At 35.6% G+C, this 22,916-nt stretch overlaps 1 long non-coding RNA gene across 4 annotated transcripts in view; it reads right to left on the reverse strand.

Moving 5' to 3' along the window:
- The window catches only part of LOC144320397 (uncharacterized), a 315,384-nt gene that overhangs the window by 60,742 nt on the left and 231,726 nt on the right, over positions 1 to 22,916 (reverse strand). The window lies entirely within an intron of this gene.

Here is a 22,916-nt window from a genome sequence, read left to right on the forward strand (position 1 = left end):
ACCATGCCCTTTGGCCAAGTTTTGCACCTGAGAAGCAGCCCCCAAAATGTCTGGTTTTGAAGACCAACAGAGAGAGCTTGGACCCCAGAGACCCAGGGTCTGTGGTGAACTGAGAACTGCTTTTAAAGGGCTCACATGTAGATTCACTGGCCCCAGGGTTCAAAGCAAAAGTAGCCCTTTGAAAACTACCCAGACTTTATGTGAAAGAGGCTCACTTGCTAGTTTTAAGCCACAGACTGAGGGATAGACTCTGGGGAAGGAGGCTGGTGGATGCCAGCTTTGCACTCCCTGTTTGCCTTGTTAAAGATAGTGGGTGCCATCGTTTTCCCTTTATTCATTTTTGGCAGGTTCTATCTTTGCACTCCCCATCTACATTTTTCCAGCTGGAGGACACCATCCTAACACTCTCCCTTGCCACACTACAGCTTGCCAGGATCTCCCAGAAACGAGCTTATACACTCATCTGGAGTCCCAATTTTTGTGACTGCTGCACAGGGCATACCTTCAGATTTACTGGTTCTGGTGGCCATTGGAGCTTATATTTGTGGTCCCACAGGACTGTATGTATTTGCATTCTTTATTTTAATAAATTTTTTATTCAAATATAATTAACATACAGTGTTGAATTAGTTTCAAGCGTAAGATATAATGATTCAACATGTCTATACATTTCTCAATGCTCATCAAAATAAGTATACTCAAACTTTTTTTTGAGAGTTGGGGAGGGGTAGAGGGAGAAAGAGAGAATCATAAGCAGGCTCTACCCCCAACACAGGGCCCAATGTGGGCTCCATCTCAAAACCCTGAGATCACGACCTGAGCCAAAATTCAAGTGTCAGATGCTTAACTGACAGACACCCAAGTTCTTCAAGATAAGTATACTCTTAATTGTATTTGTATTTTTTAAAAGCCACTACCAGGCACCCCGGGTGGCTCAGCGGTTTAGCGCAGCCTTCAGCCCAGGCCTGATCCTGGGATCCCCAGATCGAGTCCCACGTCAGACTCCCTGCATGGCGCCTGCTTCTCCCTCTGCCTGCGTCTCTGCCTCTCTCTCTGTGTGTCTCTCATGAATAAATAAATAAAATCTTAAAAAAAAAATAAAGTAAAATAAAGGCCACTACCTGAGGGTCTGGCTTCCAACCAGCCTAAATCTAGATATTGACTGAGATCCTCCCCTTTGAGACGCTAACTGGTCTTGGCACATCCTCAACTACTGGAAGCTATTAAAAATAAAATAGGCTGTTTTGACAGTTACAAAAGCTTGAAAGAAAACCAAGAGCTACAACAGGGTTGAACCCTAAGGTTCATCTCCTACATGAGGCCACTGGGAGAGATGGCTAATTCATCAGATACATAAAAAAAATTACAGTCAAGCAAATTGAAGGTACAGACAATGTTCCAAACAGCAAGATAAAACCTCAGGGGGAGAAAAAAAAAAAAAAAAAACTAATGAAATAGGTAAGTAATTTACTTAACAAAGAGATTCTTTCATGCTCTTAGTCAAATGTAGATTAGAATTTAGTCATCTGAAAGACTAAACTGGCCAATAATTTGATGGCTTCTGGGTGGAGGGTCAGCTTGACTGTCAACAGGATCATCTGCCTGGCTGTCTCCAGTATGGCAGTCTCAGAATAATTGGGATTCTTCCATAGGAGCTCAGGGATCCAAGCATAGTTGTACTAGCAATCAAGGTGAAACCTTCATTACCTTTCCTGACCTAGCCTTGGAAGTCATGCAATATCACTTCTGTAATCTTGTAGTTTGTATCTTAGAGTTTGTAATCATATAATCTTTGTATCTAGATTCAGTGGAAAGAGACAGATCCCACCTCTCCATGGGAAGTGTCAAGGTTACAATTGTAGGAGAGCATGTGTTATAGATGTTTAGTCCTCTTTGAAAATAGGATCTACAGAAGGCCATCATTTGGCTATATAAAAAGTCACATATTTCCCATATGACTTATGTGAATAAAGACAATTTTACTTCCTTTCCTATCTGGATGTCTTTTATTTCTTTTCCTAGGTTAACTGCACTAGCTAGAGTCAATAGTAGTGTTGAACAGCAGTGATGAGAGTAAGACCTTTGTCTTGTTCCTGATCTAAGGGGGAAAAGTATTCTTTCACCACCAAGTATGATGTTTATTAAGCATAAATTACCAAGTTGAAAAAATTTCTTCTATTTCATTTGCTGAGACTTTGTTGTGGCTTTTAATCAGTAATGGATAAGAGATTTGGACCCAGGAAATTTAACAAAAATCCCCTACCCCTGGACAAGCAGAGCAGGACTAACTCCATTTTGTGCTGCACCGGCCACCTCCTGTATGACCCCCACATGACCTGCTTATTGCTTAAGGCGCTGCCCCACCCTAGTCAAGCCGCTGGGCACACCCTTACCCGAAATTGGCTCATAATAATGTAACCCCGCCTTGTGCCCGCCAAAACTGCGCACCGATTCTGACCAGAGTGACAGGCCAGCTCAAATGGTCACTATAGGGTAAACTGTGATTCAATTGGCCACCTGCGTGTGGACCAACATGACTCTGCAACTTTCTGTGTATGTTACAATCCCATTGGCCACTGGCCCCTATAAAGCTGCTACGCCTATTAGTCTTGGGGTCCAAGTCCCTGCTCTGCTGTGTCGCTGTGTTGGGTACACTTGGACCCAAGCTGGAGCTTGTAAAGAAACCCTTGTGCTGCTTGCATCGGTTTCCGCTCCTTGGTGGTTTCTCGGATTCGCAATCTTGGGCACAACAACACTTTTAAGATTCTTCTTTTATGATTATACTATGATTTTTCTTTTTTTAATGTACTGGAGTAAATTACATTAATTGATTTTCAAATCAATTATACCAAGATTATCCTAAGGTAAACCCACTATGTCATCTATAATCCTTTATGTGTACTATTGGATTCCATTTGGTAAGTTTTATAAGGAGTTGTTGTGTCCATATTCATGGAGAACAATGGAATGTAGTCTTCCTTCTTGTAATATATATATATATGTATATAATACAATATATATATAAATTTTTGTTTTGTTTTGTTTTGTTTTGTTTTTGGAATATGTCTAATGCTCCCTGTGGAATGAGTCGGAAAGCATTTATTCCTTTTCAATTTTATGGAAGAGTTTGTGTAGAATTATTTTTTTCCTCCTTGTTTGGTAGAATTAAAAAATAAAGCCATTATCGTTTGGGACTTTTTTCTTTTCTTTCTTTCTTTTTCTTTTTTTTGTAAGGGTTTTATCTATGAATTTAATTTTTAAAAATAGATATGTCTATTGGGGCAATCTATTCCTTGAAAGGACCCTGATAGTGTCTTTAAAGCAATTTAATCCATTTCATAGAACTTTTAATTAGCATAAAGTTGTTCACATTATTTTATTATCCTTTTAATATCTGTAGGGACATGTCACTTTTTTCATTCTTGACAATTGGTAATTTCCATTTTCTCTATTTTTTTAAAAGATTTTATTTATTTATTCATGAGAGACACAGAGAGAGACAGAGATATAGGCAGAGAAAGAAACAGGTTCCATACAAGGAGCCCAATGCAGGACTCAATCCCAGGACCCCAGGATCATGATGTGAGCCAAAGGCAGAGATGCTCAACCACTGAGCCACCCAGTGTCCCTTTATTCTTACTGTTTCCTGGGGTTATGATTTTATTAATCACCCCAAAGAAGCAGCTTTTTGTGTCAGGACTTTTTCTTTATGTCTTTTCTATTTTCTGTTTCATTCACTTCATCTCTTAGTTTTCTTATTTCCTTTCATTTGCTTATTTGGAGTTTAATTTGCTCTTCTTTTTCTAGTTTCAAAAGGTGATATTTAGGTCATTGTTTTTAGACCATTGTTCTTTCCTTCTGAGAATTATTTTACCTGTATCCCACCAACTTTGATGGGTTGTTTTCATTTTCATGTAGCTCCAAACATTTTATAATTTTCTTCTGACCAATGAGTTATTTAGAAGTCTTTAGTTTTCAAATATTTGAGGATTTTCCAGATATCTTTATTGTACTGATTTCTAATTTGATAATATTGTGATCACAGAACAAACTCTGCATTATTTGACTCTTTTTATTTTATTATTTATTTATTTAATTTATTGGAGTTCAATTTGCCAATATTTAGCATAACACCCCTCTGTTATGCGCAGGTGTCTGTTAGTGTCCCCGGGGGCCCGAGGGCATCCCCGCCCTCCTGGGTCCTGCTCTAATTCCCTGCGAGGCCTTTCCGCCCTAGAAGTGCAAACTCTTCTCACTGTAGGGTTCCAGCTGTTCTCTCTTCAAATCTCAGGCCAAATTCATAGGTTTTCAGGATGATTTGAAAGTTATCTAGGTAAGTTGGTGGGGACAGGTGACTCGGGGACCCTACTCCTCTGCCATCTTGCCCGCCTCTTGACTCTTTTTAAATGTAATGAAACTTATTTTATGGCCCAGAATATGAACTAAATATTCCACACGTATTCGAAAAAGCTCTGTTGTTAAGTGTATTGTTCTATACACGTCAGCTAGTTCTGGTTGGTTGTTAGCATATTTCTGGTTGGTTGATAAAGTCCTCTTTATACTTGTTGATTTTGTTTTGGCTTGTATCAGTTGTTGAGAGAAATTTGTTAAGTTTATGACTATAATTGTGGATTTATCTGTTTCTTTCCACATCCATTAGTTGTGGCTTCATGCATTTTGAAGCTCAGTTATTAGATATATATACAATAAGGACTGTTACACTGTATAAAAGAACCAATCACTTATCATCACTCTCTCTTTACCCTTGATATCTATGTTCTGACATCTACTTTGCCATTGTTAATAAAGCCCCTTCAAGTTTTCTTTGCTTAGAGATAGCAGGGTACGTATATTTCCACCCTTTTATTTTTGGTCCATGTGTATCTTTATTATTTTTAATTTTTTTGTTTTTAATAATAGATTTATTTTTTATTGGTGTTCAACTTGCCAACTTACAGAATAACACCCAGTGCTCATCCCGTTAAGTGCCCACTTCAGTGCCCGTCACCCAATTACCCTCACCCCTCACCCACCTCCCCTTCCACCACCCCTAGTTCATTTCCCAGAGTTAGGAGTCTCTCATGTTCTGTCTCCCTTTCTGATATTTCCCACTTAATTTTTCTCCTTTCCCCTTTATTCCCTTTCACTATTATTTATATTCCCCAAATGAATGAGAACATATAATGTTTGTCCTTCTCTGATTGACTTATTTAACTCAGCATAATACCCTCCAGCTCCATCCACGTTGAAGCAAATGGTGGGTATTTGTCGTTTCTAATGGCTGAGGAATATTCCATTGTATACATAGACTACATCTTCTCTATCCATTCATCTTTCGATGGACACCGAGGCTCCTTCCACAATTTGGCTATTGTGGACATTGCTGCTAGAAACATCGGGGTGCAGGTGTCCCTGTGTTTCACTGCATCTGTATCTTTGGGGTAAATCCCCAACAGTGCAATTGCTGGGTCGTAGGGCAGGTCTATTTTTAACTCTTTGAGGAACCTCCACACAGTTTCCCAGAGTGGCTGCATCAGTTCACATTCCCACCAACAGTGTAAGAGGGTTCCCCTTTCTCCACATCCTCTCCAACACTTGTGGTTTCCTGCCTTTTTAATTTTCCTCATTCTTACTGGTGTGAGGTGGTATCTCATTGTGGCTTTGATTTGTATTTCCCTGATGGCCAGTGATGCAGAGCATTTTCTCATGTGCATGTTGGCCATGTCTATGTCTTCCTCTGTGAGATTTCTCTTCATGTCTTTTGCCCATTTCATGATTGGATTGTTTGTTTCTTTGCTGTTGAGTTTAATACGTTCTTTATAGATCTTGGAAACTAGCCCTTTATCTGATATGTCATTCGCAAATATCTTCTCCCATTCTGTAGGTTGTCTTTTAGTTTTGTTGACTGTATCCTTTGCTGTGCAAAAGCTTCTTATCTTGTGGAAGTCCCAATAGTTCATTTTTGCTTTTGTTTCTCTTGCCTTCGTGGATGTATCTTGCAAGAAGTTACTGTGGCCGAGTTCAAAAAGGGTGTTGCCTGTGTTCTCCTCTAGGATTTTGATGGAATCTTGTCTCACATTTAGATCTTTCATCCATTTTGAGTTTATCTTTGTGTATGGTGCAAGAGAGTGGTCTAGTTTCATTCTTCTGCATGTGGATGTCCAATTTTCTCAGCTATGTGTATCTTTATATTTAAAGTGAATTGTAGATTCACAGTAAGTACATAAGTGTTTTTTAGGGTGGGAGCATAAGCAAATATGTGTGGAGTGCCTCCCAACTTTTTAAAATTATGGTAAATTAAATGGAAAATGGTTGTTTTATTGCTTCCTTCATCCTCTGGGCCAGTAGGAGATTGATAACTAAACATACCGTAACCCAGAAAAGGAACACAGATTAAAAACTCTAAAACAGAGAAACTGTGTGATTTCCATCCTAAACTATGAGAAATCTGTTGGTTCCATTTCCTGAAACAAAGTAATCTGGAGGGAAGGTTGGTGAGGAGAAGTAACAGAAACTGTGGTGTTTTTTGTTTTGACCCCTTCAAGAGTCAGTAGTTTTCTTATTTTTTTCTATACAGGACTAGATAATAAATACTTTAGGCTTTGCAGGCCATGCAATCTCTGTAGTAACTACTCAACTCTGCCACTCTAATGCAAAATCATTGATAAAAATCACCTAAAGGAATGGGCATGGCTGTGTTCCAATAAAACTTTATTTATGGTTACTGAAATTCAAATTTTACATAATTTTCACATGCCACAAAATATTAATCTTGTTTTGGTTCTTTCAACCTTTTAAAGTATAGAACTTATTCTTAGCTCAAAAAAGCTAGTGGCTCAAATTGTGGTAGGCCAGAGTCTTCTGACTCTTGCACTAGAATGGCAAGTGAATAGGTTCATATAATGATAAAGAATGATCATATACAGATGACAACAGGTAGAATCAGAATCAAAGAGATAAGAAGATTATGAGAAAATGGCTGTAAAGAGGGAGAGATGATATGGAAAGGAAAGAATGAAAGGGAAGAATTATTTGCAAATATATAGTTTTCCCTATAGAACAGTGACTCAGAGTATCATGACTGTCTCCATGGCACTATATTTCTTTGCTTCCCAGAATTCTCAACCTCTGCTCAGAGAAACACTATCTTATTTACTTGAGGGACCTCCTAGACTACCCTTTGTGATCTGCAGACCAAATATTATAATTGACTTCTTTCTGCAAACTCTCCGTTACAAAATTCAGATAGAGTTCTTCTAAAAGCTATGAATCTTAGCTCTCAAAAGATGGCAAAGATCATTCTTTTTTTCCCCAGAGGATCTAGACATTTAGCATCATATTTTAAAAAATTTTAAGTCAGAGACTAAAGCAGATTTTCTTTTAAATATCAAATTAAATGTTTCTGTCTAACCCCTCAATTCCTATGCAGTCTTCTTTCTGTCATGTGGCCTCAAGGGAAACTAAAGAAGAAAAAAAGAGTTGAAAAAAACAGATTTAGAGTTTGTATCTAGCAGGTGGCAGAGAGATATAAAGAGATCAAAATTACCAGACCCTTCTCTATCTTTGCCCTCCACCCATATCCCCCGATTTTGTCTCATGATAAAGTCTAGAACATTAAAATAAGGATGGAGTGCTTTGGCCTTTAGGTTTGAAGGGACAATGTATTCAGGTTTTTCAAATTAATAGCTAAATTCATGGCCCTAGAGGTTTTTAAAAATTATTAAATCAAATTTTTAGAAATACTGTAAAATCATCTAAATTTCTGGGTGTGCTGTGTGATATTTCTGGTTCTCTTTCACACTTAAAGCTCTCATTGAGAAGAAAACATTTTTCTGCATTAAACTGTAACATGATTTGGCATTTATATATCCTGTATGAGAGAGTGAAACACTACCTGCTTTAAATTGTGATTTCTAGGAGGGTTTCTGGATATAGTAAAGCCTAGAATACCCAAAAAATAAAATAAAGATTTTGAAATTGACTTGCCAACGCTAAGATTCATATGTCTATTTTTACTCAACACCAAATAAAGGTACCATTTCTAATCCAAGAACTTCACTCTGCTGTCTTCTAGCACATTGGCATTTTCCACAGGCATTTCTTGTTTTACTTGATGTATTTTTTTCCAGTTTTTCTTAATATGATATCTGAGAAATTTTTTTGCTAAGTATTGATTCAAAAATTTAAAATTAAGGTTAAATTGTGGCTAATCAGCATACTGTAAATGCGATTTACTATTTTCATAGGTTTATTGTGCTTGACTTTGATTTAAAGAAAATCTAAATAAAATTTCAAGAACAATTCAGAGAATTTTTTTAAGTTGTACAATGAAGCATTGTTCTGAATGTAATCTAATACTGTAAGAGCTCTCCATTGCCTTCTATATGTAGCTGGAAAAAGAATAGTTTTGGTCAAAAGATTTAATTTTCCTATAGCTAAAACATGCTGAAGGATAGTATGATTTCTCTAAGTGCTAAGTTTATTTAATTATTTTGAGATATTTTGTACATTATAATTCAACTCCAAATTGAAGTAATTTATCCCATTGTGTTTTCAACCATATGAGGTCAAATTATGTCTTTCATAATTATTTTGTATTCATAGGTTATTACTTTCTAAGATTACTTACTTAGTTTCAAAACAGAAAACATGGTTACACAGACATGATTACTATGAAAAGAAGATTTTTAAATATTTGATTTCACAAATTCATGAGAAGGCAAAATTTTCATTTTGTTTTGGTTTTCCATTTGCTTCACTTAAATTTTCCCAAATTATGCCGAAAATACTTTCTAGTTTTATAATAAATGTCATTTCTGATATTTCTGTGATATCTGTGGTGTAATCTTTACTTTGTCCTACATTTTTTCTTATGAAACATAAGCAAGAGAAATTCTCACTTTATGAAGTAACATATACTTTACCCAGTGAAATACTCAACTGAAGGATGCTGCTAAAGCCAATAGCTTTGAAAGCTTAGGAGAAATGATTAGAAGTTGATATGAACAAAACTAACAATACCAGAGTAATAAATTAGGATAAAATAACCAGATCTATCCATGCTTATTCTGCAGAACATAATCTCCTAACATTTATAAAAACATTCAAGCTCTATTCTTGGATTAAGTGACATGTCTGCATTTTACCACTTGTTTATAATGGTCTGTTGGTTATATCATTTTCCCAGTATGATTAGACTAAAAACCCAAAATCCAGTATCAATAACAGCCCTGTTATTCCTATATATCCCATAATCCTAAAAGGAAACACAGAGGTAAAGGTTACAAAAGTGTTTTCTCTGCCACTCCATGAAATCTGTCCTACTTGCAAATGAAAAGGCTCCTGTAGGACCCTTTCTTGCCATCAAGAATCCAAATTAGCAACAGCTTGCAATGATAATCAGTTCATTTCAGTGTACTCAAAATGGGCTCATTATTATTAATTTTTGCCAACTCCCAAGCAATTCATGAACCATTTTTAGATTTTCAAAAAGCAGTTCATGAATCAGACAAAAAAAATTTAAAAGGAACCCATCCCACAATGAGATGATGACTCAGAGTCCTTTGCTGTAGCTGTGTCAACTGCCGAGCATCTGAAATCTGATGAGGATGGGGCTGATGGAGAAAAGGCCATGATGAGCATGAAACAATGTGTTGAATTTACATGTTAAAACTTCTTGTTGGTTTTGGCAATTTTTGCTGAGGATTATTGAGAAATCCATAACATCTGGATGTGGGGGAGAAGCTCCACTAAAATGATGAAGTTTATATTGGTCGACAAGACTATAAATGGAAAAGAAAGTAGTTTCTTAACACAGCTGTTTCCAATTTTGTTAACATTTTAGGCCAAATTCATTTGAAAAAAAAAGAAATAACATAAAACTCTAATGTTTGAGATATACTTTACAAGTCTGATTTAATGTACACATGCTGAAGACATTCTTGACTCAAACTAATATATACAGAGGATGGTCAAATGAACCAGTGGTCGAAGTCTAGGCCTTAAACCTGCCTTTGAGATGGATACTAGCAAGTCATTTTGTCAAGAAATTTGGATTTAAAAGTCAAATAATCCCTTTAAGTTAATTTGTTTTTAAGTGAAATAGAACCATCAGATTCCTGGCACCGTCTTATGTTTCAATACATATCATATCTTTCATGCCTTAAAATAATTGAATGGACAAATCATTAATTGAATTTCAGATGAACTAGATATTCTCCATTCTCCCCAATGATTGGATGACATCTTATTCATCACTTTTTCTTTCTACACTTCATTTTCTCCTGTAAAATGAAAATTATGTAAGAAGATAAATAAAATATATGCAAACATATTTTTTGTGTGTTTTGGGGGTTTTTTTGTTTTTGTTTTTAAAGACTTTATTTATTCATTCATGAGAGACACAGAGAGAGAGAAGCAGAGACACAGACAAAGGGAGAAGCAGGCTCCATACGGGAAGCCTGACGTGGGACTCATTCTGGCTCTCCAGGAACAGGCCCTGGGCTGAAGTCAACGCTAAACCACTGAGCCACCCAGGCTGCCCTTTTCTTGTGCTTTGGAAAGGAATATTGCATAAGCCAAATACAATAATATATATGCACACAAATGTACACATTCCTACACATACAAATATATTTATTTATTTAAATCAGTGTCTCTTTGGCTTCCAAATTCTCATTTTCCCATTACTAGTTTTCTCATATCTCTTCTCATATTTTAGCAGAAAAACGACGGCAAACATTAAAAAGTTCTCTATTCCATTTTCTCTTTGCCTCTTATTTCTTTCTTTTCCTTTCCTTTCACTTTTCTTCTATTGCAGCCTTCAAATACCTTCCCAGTTTATTACACAAAGAACAAAAGCAAAATAGAAAGCTCAAAGACAAATAGGCTTTCCTGTGATTTTCATTTATGAACCTCTGAAGTCATTGTGCAGTTGAATAAAATGGGAGCAGCATCCTTGTAAAATGTTCTATTAGCTTGTTGATGCTTTTTGGCTAGAGATGACTCTTAAATATTGATGACAATTATAATCTACTTCCTATGCTTTTTTTTTTTTTTTTTAAGAATTCAAGATTTGGTAGCGGCATGAATATACCAATATCAGATAGATTTGTTAATTCCCCTTGACATAAGTAAAGTCTGGGATAGCAAGATGTTTTAAAGATCATCAACAATATGATCAATACAGATTGCCAAAATCAATTCTGGAGTCTGACTCTGCCTGCTGTGAGCAGTTGTCACAATGTTCTTTGAGAAAATTGGCAAGAAATGATAAGGATTCTGTCAACAGACACCCATCAATAGAAAATAATCCCCCTGAAGAAATATTGCACTCTTTTTTGCCTTTTCCATACAAATAGGTCATAAATAGAAAGTCTGGTTAAAACTTGTAATTAATCAAGTTGATATAAAAGATCTTATATATTTGTTATAAATAGATTAAAAACATGAGGTGAGAAAATGTATTTCTCAATTTATAGAGTACTTAAGAACTCAGAAGCAGTACCTACTATATCAAATGCATTTGAAGTCTCTATAAGAAATTTTTGAGTTCAATGAGATCCCTTTTATAGATATGAAGTTTAACATTTTGAGTAGCTTGTTGATTGACTTTGGTGAGAATCATTTTTCTTATATTCCATAGGTTTACCACACCTAAAAGGAGCTAGATATTTGATTGGCTACAGCATTTCTGGTTTCACAGTTTTCCCAAATTTTTCAGTTGATACCTAAAGATCCTAGGAGTTTATGAGTGTCTTCAAGATGTCTGTGAATTTCCTAAATCGAATAAAACTTTTTTGTGTGTGTGAGTCCATATTTATACTGCTTTCAGAGACAGCAGAGACAGAAATCCTAACAATTGCCTGACATACCAAGATATCTATGCATTTTTTTAAAAAAAAGGAAAGAGGAAGGAAGGAAGGAAGGAAGGAAGGAAGGAAGGAAGGAAGGAAGGAAGGAAGGAAAGAAAGAAAGAAAGAAGAAAAACAGTTGCCTGGAACAAAATGATTATTTAAAAAATTGAATAAAGTAACCCTACCTAGGCATTTATTTATTTAAAAAATAAATGTGCCTATTATGTGCCCATCATTGAACTATAAAAATAATGAAAGCTCCACACTTAAAAGAACTTAAATTCAAGTGACAGGTGAAAGACAATAAAATATGTCAAGTTTTATGTGATGCAAGTCTAATGTATAACCCTCTAAAAACTTTATCCATTTTGCAACTATGGTATTAGGAAACAGTATAAAATTGTTATACGTATAAAAAGGCTTTCTTTTTTAGCAAAAACTTTCTAATATCCTCTAGCAATTCCATAGCAATTCCATAACAATAGAATCAATGCCTTGTTTTAAAGAGTTGCCTCTTTTCTGGGCACTAATGACATTTGAGCCAGATAATTCTGTTATGAGGAGCTGTCCTATATATTTGTTTAGCAGCAATCCTCTCCTGTACCCACTAGATGCCAGTAGTGTCCCCATCCCCAGTTGTTATAACTAAAAATATCTCTAGAAATTGCCAAGTGTCCCCTGGGGGTCAAAAATAACTGCTGTTGAGAACCATTACTTTGAAGGATGCATCTGTCAATAGTTCAAGCCAATGGCAAGGTATGTAGTGATAAATGCAATGTTTTAATTGTCATGGAGAACTTCACATGTCTCAAAGAGAACCCAATCTTGAGGGAGTCAAATCTGGAATCCATCAATCTACAAAACATCTACTAAAAACACATACTTTGTCCTTGAAAGAAGTTTTTCTCTTTCTTTCCCATTTTCTTTTTCTTCTTATTTGCTTAATTATCTGTTGCCAGATAATTCACACCTAAGTTCATAGAGGACCAATGTCACAGATATTCTCTTAAACAAAACTGGCTTTGTAACAATAAAATTTGTCTGTTTAAAATGTAACTAATATCGGAGATATTTACCTAAGGAAGTATTTGTAAATAGTATCTAGAAATGCAAGAAAATAGCTAAAGGAGTAAAACTTAAAGAAATAAAGATAAATATAGATTTGTTGGTATTTTTCTTTCCTTGAAGGTTAAAATTTCTAGTTTTTTCAGAAATTCTGAGCATAGCAGTAACAGTCTCTTTTGACTGTCATTGTCATTCTTGTAATGGAAACACCTCACCTTCATTTCCAGAAAAAAAGAAAATGATGCAGTATTAAAATGAATAGAAGAAATGAAGACAGCCAATTTAAGTAGAAAATAAACCATTGGGACTGCATCAAAATAAAATGTTTCTGCACAGTGAAGGAAACCATCAACAAAACTAAAAGGCAATCTATAGAATAAAAGATATTTTCAATGACATATCTGATAAAGAGTATCCAAATACATAAAGAACTTATAAAACCCAACACCCAAAAAAACCAAATAATCCAATTAAAATGGGCAGAAGACATGAATAGACATTTTTCTAAAAACATACAGATGGCCAACAAACACATGAAAAGATGCTCAAAATCACTCATCAGGAAAATAAAAATCAAAACTGCAATGAGATATCACCTGACACCTGTCAGAATGACTAAAATCAACAACACACGAAACAACAGGTGTTGGTAAGGATGTGGAGAAAGGGGAGCCCTCTTACACTGTTAAAGGAACACAAACTGGTGTAGCCACTCTGGAAAACAGTATGGAGTTTCTTCAGAAAGTTAAAAATAAAACTACCAATCACACTACTAGGTATTTACCCAAAGAATACAAAAATACTAAGGCAACGGGATATATGTACCCCAATATTCACAGCAGCATTATCTACAATAGCCAAATTATGTAAACAGCTCAAGTGCCCATAGACTGATGAATGAATGAAGAAGATATGGTACACACACACACACACACAGTGGAATATTACTCAGCCATAAAAGAATGAAATCTTGCCATTTGCAATGACATGGATGAAGCTAGGGAGTATTGTGCTAGATGAAAGAAGCACAAATACCATACGATTTCACTCTTCTATTGAATTTAAGAAACAAATAAACAAGCAATGGTAAAAAGAAAGAAAGAAAGAGAGATACAGAGGCAAACCAATAACAGACTCTTAACTATAGTGAACAAACTGATGGTTACCAGAGGGGAAGTGGATGGGTAGATGGGTATAATAGATGATAAGAATTAAGGAGTGTACCTGCTGTGATGAGCACCAGGTATTATATGCAAGTGTTGAATCACTGTTTTGTACATCTGAAACTAATATTATGCTGTATGTTAACTAATTGGAATTCAAATAAAAACTTAAAAGCCAAACAAAACAAAATAAAAAAGATCTATCTTTTACATAGGTGACAATAAAGATATACTCTTCCTTTTGGAAAAAAATACTTACAATGGAATAGGGGCAGGGAAAAGAAAGAAGGTAGGCAAACAGGATAGAAGATGAGAAAACAACTAGTTGTAAAATAGGAATAAAGAGTTCAGGAAGAAAGTACATGGAAATTATCTTTTTTTTTTTTTAAAGGAGGAATAAGTGAAAGCCTATGCTAGCAAAGAGAAAGAAAACTGTATTCATAGAAGAAAAATGAGTTTCTAAAGTAGTAAATTACGAAAATTTACTACTTGTTCCCATACTGGTTTGCAATAACATATGAGAGCAAGGGGGACAGAAAAGATGGTGCCACAGGTTAACAGGAAGTAGGTAACTGTCAGAAAAAAAAGATTTAATAGACTCTTGAATCGGATCTTTCAATGTCTATTTTGACCTTATTCTATATAGTAAGACTAAGGATTTCAAATATTTATTTCCTGAATCCCCTGGCAACTGGGCTTTCTGGATGTGACTTATATTCTATTAGATGTTACCATACAATATCTAAAAGGCACAAGAGAGAGGTCATCTTCCTGTAACCAGTGACTTAAGCAGTGGGCAAATCCCACATTCCAGTGTCTAGTTGCCAGGCTTGCTGGTGGGTGGTCTTTGCAGCAGTGGCAGTGGCAGGAGCAACAAGAACAGCTGCAGATTCCTGACATTTGCATCATAGCAGCATAACTTTCAAACCAATGATGCAGAGACAGCCTCCTGAATTCTATTTGACCAGAACTTCTAACAAGTTTGAAGCATTTAATTCCCTAGAAGAAATCCTTTTCAGTTTAAAATATCTAAAGTGACACGGAAATTAGGCAACATGGTCAAATGACACTGAAGGGTTAAGATCATGAGTATGAAGAGAACTCTGAATGCCGATTAAAACATCTAGAGAGCATTTTAGCACACTAATGAGAGCACAGACCCAGTTATCAGGAATTAAAGAATATAATTCAGAAAGAATGCTATAAGTTAGAGAAAACAAACTTGAACTTGGATAAAAAAGATGTGCGCCACACCTGGGTTGAGGCATATCCTAGCCATGGAACATAAGTAAGTTCATTAAATCTCTCTCCCTCCCTCACCGTGAATTCTTGGCTCTATCTGCTTATCTCTGAGGATCTCCCTCTCTCTCTCTCTCTCTCTCTCTCTCTCTCTCCTTCTCAGTGGGTAAGAGACTTCTGACAGCTCTAAACTCACAATAACCCAGCAGCCATACATAAATTGCACAGAAAAACTCTGATTCACCCTGGTTGGTTCACCTGCCCACTCTCGGATTAATCTGTTTTCAAAAGGGGTTTGTGTGCTATTTTTCAGGTTATGTCAGGTGCTCTCCGCTTTGATTGGTAGCCTAAGCAAAACCATGTTAGCAGGGGAACAAATTTCTGCAAAAAGAGGGAAATACTATTACCACATGAATGAAGGAAAGGATGATGCTGGAATAAAAACCAACAGAATTCTTTTACAAGGAATAAGGAAGCAGGGAGAAAAGAAAACACTACTGCCTTGAGTGAGATTACATTGTAGGATGTTAAGATATTGAGAAACCTGATATGTATAGACTTGGAGAAAAAAGCATTTCAGAGGAAGGAATATAATTTTTTAATGGAAGGAAGACGAAACATTTCCTCAAAGTTTCTAAACGGTTGGGGAGGTAGAGAGCTACTTTGGAAAAAAAAGCAAAAAAAAAAAAAAGGAAAATAAAGCAAAGAACATGCTCACCTAAATATATATCTATGACTTGTCACAGATTATTATATATGTGTGTGTGTGTATGTACACATACACACACACACACACACACACATATATATATATGAATAGTCTAGGAACACTTGAAGTAGAGAGGAAAAAAGCTGAATGTTTCTTTATTATTCTTAAAACAAAACAAGATCTTTTGCTGAGATATAGGCTTTAGTCATCCAGATTAGAACCTTACGATAGAGGAAGAGGTTTACTTTTAATTTCATTTAAACACTTTATGTTTTCAATTTCTAGACGATTATATACTACATTTATTAAAAACAAATAATGAGGGTCAGTTGGTTAACCCTCTGCCTTCATTTCAGGTCATGACCTTCAGGTCCTTGGATCAAGCTGGCTGAGCTGGAAGCCTGCTTCTCCCCCTGCCTCTCTCCTTACTCTTGCTCTTTCTCTCATAAATAAATAAACAAACAAACAAACAAATAAATAAATAAATCTTTAAAACAACAACAAAAGATGAAGGAGCCAGATTAAAAGGTGAAGCATTTCTGAACAATGATAAGAAACAATGGGTGGCTGTTTCAGTGAAAATCACAGCACAACGTTACATAACATCACATGTGGACTCAAGGAATTTTACCCCTAGCATTGGCCTTGATGACTCAAGGGGAGTTCAAGAAACAGATGCCACTGATAATGAATGCTGTCCTTAGAGGAAAAATCCAGGTTTTAATTGGGGAAAGGGGGTGGGAAGGGCAAGGGAGAAAAGTCGAGGACAGAAAGACATGAAACCAGGGGTGCAAACGGGTGGCCCATGTAGTGTGTGTTCATTTTGATGCTTTTATCCTGGCCTTGCACTTCCTTTTTGCTCAAAATTTCCATAACCGTCTCCATTTGTTCCCTCAGTTCCGCTACCTACATGGTCTCTGAACGCACTATAGACTTCTGCAATTCTCTGTCCAGGCTCTCTACCATAAGGATTGCTGTCGCAAAGCTAATTCACCGTAAGGCAACTTTGCCATTAAAGGATAAAATTACGAATAAATCAAAGATGGATGTTCATTAACAGGATCTAGTGAACCATAAAAAATGAATAACAAAATTATACAGAATTTTATTGCAAAATGCAAGACATTTGAATACTTTTCAACTGTGTGTAGATTCATGACAATACTGTGCAAAGAAGTGATTTTATTTTGTGGATTTTACCTAAAAACATGTCTTCAAAATCTTTCATTCATAGTATTATACTATTTTGTTTTTGTTTTTTGAATTTGCTTGTTGATTCTCCTCGCTCAGCACCGCACTGGTTCTTTTTTTGGTAAAATGTTTTCCTTCCCTAAGAGAGGTATCAGTTTCCAAAATACTAGGATGCATGTTTGTAAGCGAGCTTTGCCTTGCTTCGTCAAAGCGCTCTACGCTGTTGTTTGTTCTTGGCATATTGTCACATGTCCATTGATAAACATTCCAAAATTCTATGTGACACCTGAGTTCAGAGCTCTGCCTCACTGTTCAGATCATTATGAGGCTAAGATTCATATAATATGAAAATGGTAGTAGTACACCAATAAAGAAATGAGACCGAACTGTCCCCTGGTTGAAACCAACAAACTGTCAAACCAAATGGTCCATCAGTAATTATTATTATTTTTTAGCATTTAAAACAAAATCACCTTATGGGCAAGAAGTTATCCAGCAAAAATGCTTGTGGCAAAGATGCAGTTTTTATTTGCATTACTTCTTTCATGCTCACAACAGTTCCCTGCTCATTATAGATTTTTCCACTTACAGATGAGCATTACTAGACAGAGGGGTGGACCCAGTAAGCAAAATTGTCCACGATCCCTTAATTTTGTCTCCTAATCCTTTGCTTTCCATTTAGAACCCATGCTGTGTGGAGAGTGAGGGAGCATAAAGTCTGAGTTAAAAATTTAGCTTTAAAACCTTTTCTCTCTCTCTTCTCTCTAGAATATACGTTATGATCTCAAAGAGTTCTGGGCTTCGATTCAGGATATCTGAATCCTTCAATTCTATTCTTGGGAATCTATGCTATGAATTGTGCAAAATAGAATAAGCTTTATGAGTAAAGACAATTAAAGCAACATTATAATGGAACAGAATTAGGAGAAATTAAAATTTCCAGCCATAAGGGAATAGATAAGCAAACAGTGATAAGAAGACACCATGGAACCATTAGAAATGTTTATGGAGACATAAAAAAGTAAGTTAATACAGTAACTAAGTAAAGCAGTACAATGTATAATAAACAGTATGTAAATGAGTCCACTTTTTAAAAGTGATATTAAAATGGTGGCTTTTTAATGAAAACTTTGTTTAGGTTACGGTGCAACAGGTTCTGCTTCCTCTTTCAACTTTTCTATATTGTCAAGATTTTAAAAATAAAAATAATAAGATACAAGTAATAGTTATTAAAAAAATTAATTCTCAGAGTTTAGAACAATACCAGCTACCAGAAAAGTACCTAGGGCCTCATATAAGTTTTTTAAAATGAAGTAGGTAAAAGAGGAAGATCAAAAGCTGTGTACAAAAAAAAAATACACATATAAACCTCTTAAAATGGAGTTGATAGATACTGAGAAGGATAATGAGGTCAGTTGGGAAGAGGGGTGAAAATATGTTTTTTGGAGGAAACAAGTGTATTTTCTGTTTTGTTCAAATTTAATATTCTACTACTAGATATTGAATACCTTATGGTCCATGCAAATAGAGAATACGTTGCTCAAAAATAGGTGTCAAAGAATTTGACTTTTTTTCTGTCCTTTACTCAGTCTGGCTATTGCTATTACCTAACTGCCATAAAGATGCACACTGCAAGGAAGATATTACAACTTTGTGAGTTAAGATGAAATAAATTAAGATTTATTAAGTTCTTAGAAAATAGTCTAGTGCAGTATAAGCACTATTTAGGCATTTGTTATATATAAATACTTTACTTTTGAGTAGACAGAAATATTGCATTACAAAGTCTTTAAAAAGACTTTCCAATCCCCAAGTACCAGAAAGTAATTTGGCAATATTATACATTTTTTTCTAATGCATCAGAACAACCAATAAAAAACAAACAACAATAAATAAGTACAAAGCAAGTAACTTTTTTATTTTGCATCATTAGACTCAAAAGATTGAAAATGGGCATATTCCAATTTGGATTTAAAAAAAAAATAAGAAGGCACACTATCTTTAAAGCTACCATAAATTACCAGCTTAATAGATTACAAGGAATGTGTGCAGCTATTTATTATTCTGTTCAGAAAAAAATACATATAGTTACCATGGAAACTACTAAATCTCAGAGTGTGTGTGCTACCTCTATGATATGATCACTTTTTGTAATACAGATATGAGTAATATATCATCTGGGCTCTGGCATTAAATGTTTTGAAATGCTTTAAAACACACACATTGCTGATATCCATATTCACTATTTTTGACTTCCTTAGCTCTCTGACATTAAATACCCTTTAAATTTTAACATTTTTGTGTTTCAAATATATTCTACATGCAAAATCACAAATTTCAAATCTCTGAGAATTGTGCAATTGGAGTCAATCCCCCAAAATTTTCAATGCCTTGTAATTAGTTTTCCATGAACACTGCAGAAAGGAATAAAAGGAAGATTTTTCCTAAAGATTTTAAATGTAGTTTCACCTTTTAATAAAAATTAGACCTTCTGTAAGAAAACAAAATACTTATTAAAACAAAGAAAAATAACAATTTGTATTAAAAATTGGCCAAGAGGGGCACGTGGGTGACTCATTCCGCTAAGCAACTAACTCTTGATTTGGCCTCAGGTTATGACATCAAGGTTGTAAGATCAAGCCCACAATGGACTCCGTGCTGGGTGTGGAGCCTGCTTACGATTCTCTATACTTCTCCCTCTATTCCTCCCCACCCCTGCTTGCATACATGCTCTCTATTAAAAAAAAGGAAAGAAAAGAAAGAAAGAAGAAAGAAAGAAAGAAGAAAGAAAGAAAGAAGAAAGAAAGAAAGAAAGAAAGAAAGAAAGAAAGAAGAAAGAAAGAAAGAAAGAAAGAAAGAAAGAAAGAAAGAAAGAAAGAAAGAAGAAAGAAAGAAAGAAAAGAGAGAGAGAAAAGAAAGAAATTGACCAAGATACTGTTTTTCACATCTCCACACTCCTGTTAGATTTAATGCAGGATCAATTTATGAGACACCTAAATTACAATATAGAAGTGCAACATTTGTTCAGAGTTTTATTAAACGAAATATGAACCCCTGAGGTGAAATTGTGCTTTAGAAAGTGTTGGGACATAAAGTCATATCTCACCAGCTGATTAAGCTGAAGCTTCAATAAAGTATTGACTCATGTTTTGTCATCTGTCCTTGGATATCTATGAAAAAACTCAAAGGAGGTTATTCTCTCTGAAAATTTTACCAGGTAAATAAGAGGACTTGAACTTCTAGGGTTGCTGATGGAATCTGTTTCATAAAAATTTTCCTAACTGAAACATGGTTAACTTCTTTTTCTTCCACCCAAAATTAAGCAGGAGCAAGGATGACCAAAATGAAGTAGACATTTCACAATTTACAAGATGATTTTAAAAATTATAGGTGTTTGGGACGCCTGGGTGGCTCAGCGGTTGAGCATCTGCCTTTGGCCCAGGATCAAGTCCTATGTCGGGCTCCCTGCATGGAGCCTGCTTCTCCCTCTGCCTGTGTCTCTGCCTCTCTCCCTCCCTCACTCTCTCTCTCTCTCACTGTCTCTCATAAATAAATAAAATATTAAAAAATAAATAAAAATAAATAAAAATTGTAGGTGACTTTTGAGTTGTGCTACTCTTTTGTTTGATTTTTCCAACTTTCTCACAAAGAAGGAAAGGCTTTATTACACATAATTTTTAATGGAACTAAGTTTCATTAAAATAATAATAATCAGTATTATTAAGGAGGTATTTGGATGCTACACCAAATTTTCTTATTTTCTGCCATGCCAATTTACTGCAATGCTTATTTATCTTACTTTGCTACTGGGAAAAAAAAAATGTCACTTTTATTTTTTTAGTAACAATGTGTGTATGTATGTTTGTGTGTGTATTCACATATATGTATGTGTGTGTGTGGAGAGAAAGAGAAAGAGAATGAGATTTAAGTTCCACCTTTCAAAATCATATTCTTAACAAAGTTTGCATTGTTTTATAGTTAACCAATGTTTTTGACAGATGTGTAAATTTGAGGAAGAAAGAAAATAGGCATTTGAGGTATAGAAAGCCCTGTACCAAGGTTGCTTGATTCTAGTGCTCTGGCAGCTTTTTCCCTTTCAGAATTCTATAAACTTATTTTTCTTGCATTTGTCTAACAATTTAGAGCTCGTATCATGTTTTTGTAGACATGGTTCTTTGTGCTCCTTACAACACCTCTGTGAAGGGACAGAGTTCACAGTATTTATTTTTTATTTCTGTTTACAAAGACTTAAAGAGGTTACTATAAGAGGAGAGAGAAGGATAGAATCAGAGATGGTGGATAAAGATGGGAGGAAGTAATAAAATTAAAAAGAAGAAAAGGTAATAAAATGAGAGGGAAAACGATTTCACAAGCCTTTAGCAAATGGAGACAAATGATTAAGCCACAAGACATGATAGCAGGAAAAGCAAGGAAGCAACTAGGTGTCGGAAAACAAAAGAACCATGATAGCCTTCAGGTCTTTGCTTGAAAGCATGTTGAGAAAAGTAGCTGAAAATCGGAGGTGTTCTGCCCTTTTCCAGAACCAGGTGAATGCTGGGGCCAGCACTGAGAGGCCAGAGCGGCAGAAGCAGGACAGCTTCTGTGAACTATCAACCTGATCCACCTGGGCTCTACTCCAGGTTAAGACCCCATATTGAGGAGAAATTTAAGAGAATGGAATAAATATTGAGGAGGAATTAGGACAACAGACACAGATGAGGAAAGGGATTGAGTGAATCAAGTGTGACTTTCAACAATTTATTCAACCTCCTCATGCATTAGTTTCTTCATCTGTAAAATGAGTAAGAAGAGTACCTACCCTGAAGTTTCTGTTCATTAAATAGGTTAATACATGCAAAACACTCAAGTCAATGGCTGTCACATAGTAAGTAGTCAATAGATGTTAGCTAATATTATCTTAGATAACCTGAGGGAAAATAGCCTCAGACCCCAAGAGCTATATTGAAAACAGCAAAGTGGAGATAGGATATTTCTACAAAATACTGCAGTATTTTGCATTAGCCATGAAATAGCCAACCACTAAAAATGATCCAGTGTTCTGTGGTGGATCAGTTAGATGCCTGTCAGTTTATGCACTTCAATCAGAGTTCAGAGGAGATCCCATCATGGTGGGGAGGAGGCCCGTTAAGACTCAAAACACTAAGCTCCAAGTCAGAATTTGTTAAAGAGGGGTGAGATAAGATCAGTAGAAAACAAAGGCTTTAACCGGAAATAAAGATGGGGCACATGAATGGAAAATTAGTCACAAAGCACTGAGTTTTAAGTAATCAGAACCTGCTAGATACTGCAAATGATGATGAAAATTGAGGAAAAGATGGTAACTTTAAACAAGAGAAAACATTGGCTCTCCTCAGAACACATGAGATATTGTCTAACATTGAGTTGGTTTCAATGAAAAGGCTTCATCTGGGTGGGGGGACAGTTTCTATGAGAAGAGTGATATGGATTTAGACACCCAAGTTGTCTTTATAATTGAAGGTTGTGGAGAGACAGCAGCCTTTGAGAGGACTCAAAAGGCTGTATTAGGGAATTAGGATGCACACTACCCACAGGAGCTATACAAGATTAAAATTCAAAATGGGAAAGATCTGATTGTCAAATATCACAAATTGATCTTATACTACCATGAAGACCATAATGACCTACTTATAACTCTTCATCTGTCCTCTCCCA

Source organism: Canis aureus, chromosome 9 (assembly GCF_053574225.1).
Source record: "Canis aureus isolate CA01 chromosome 9, VMU_Caureus_v.1.0, whole genome shotgun sequence".
NCBI lineage: Eukaryota > Metazoa > Chordata > Mammalia > Carnivora > Canidae > Canis > Canis aureus.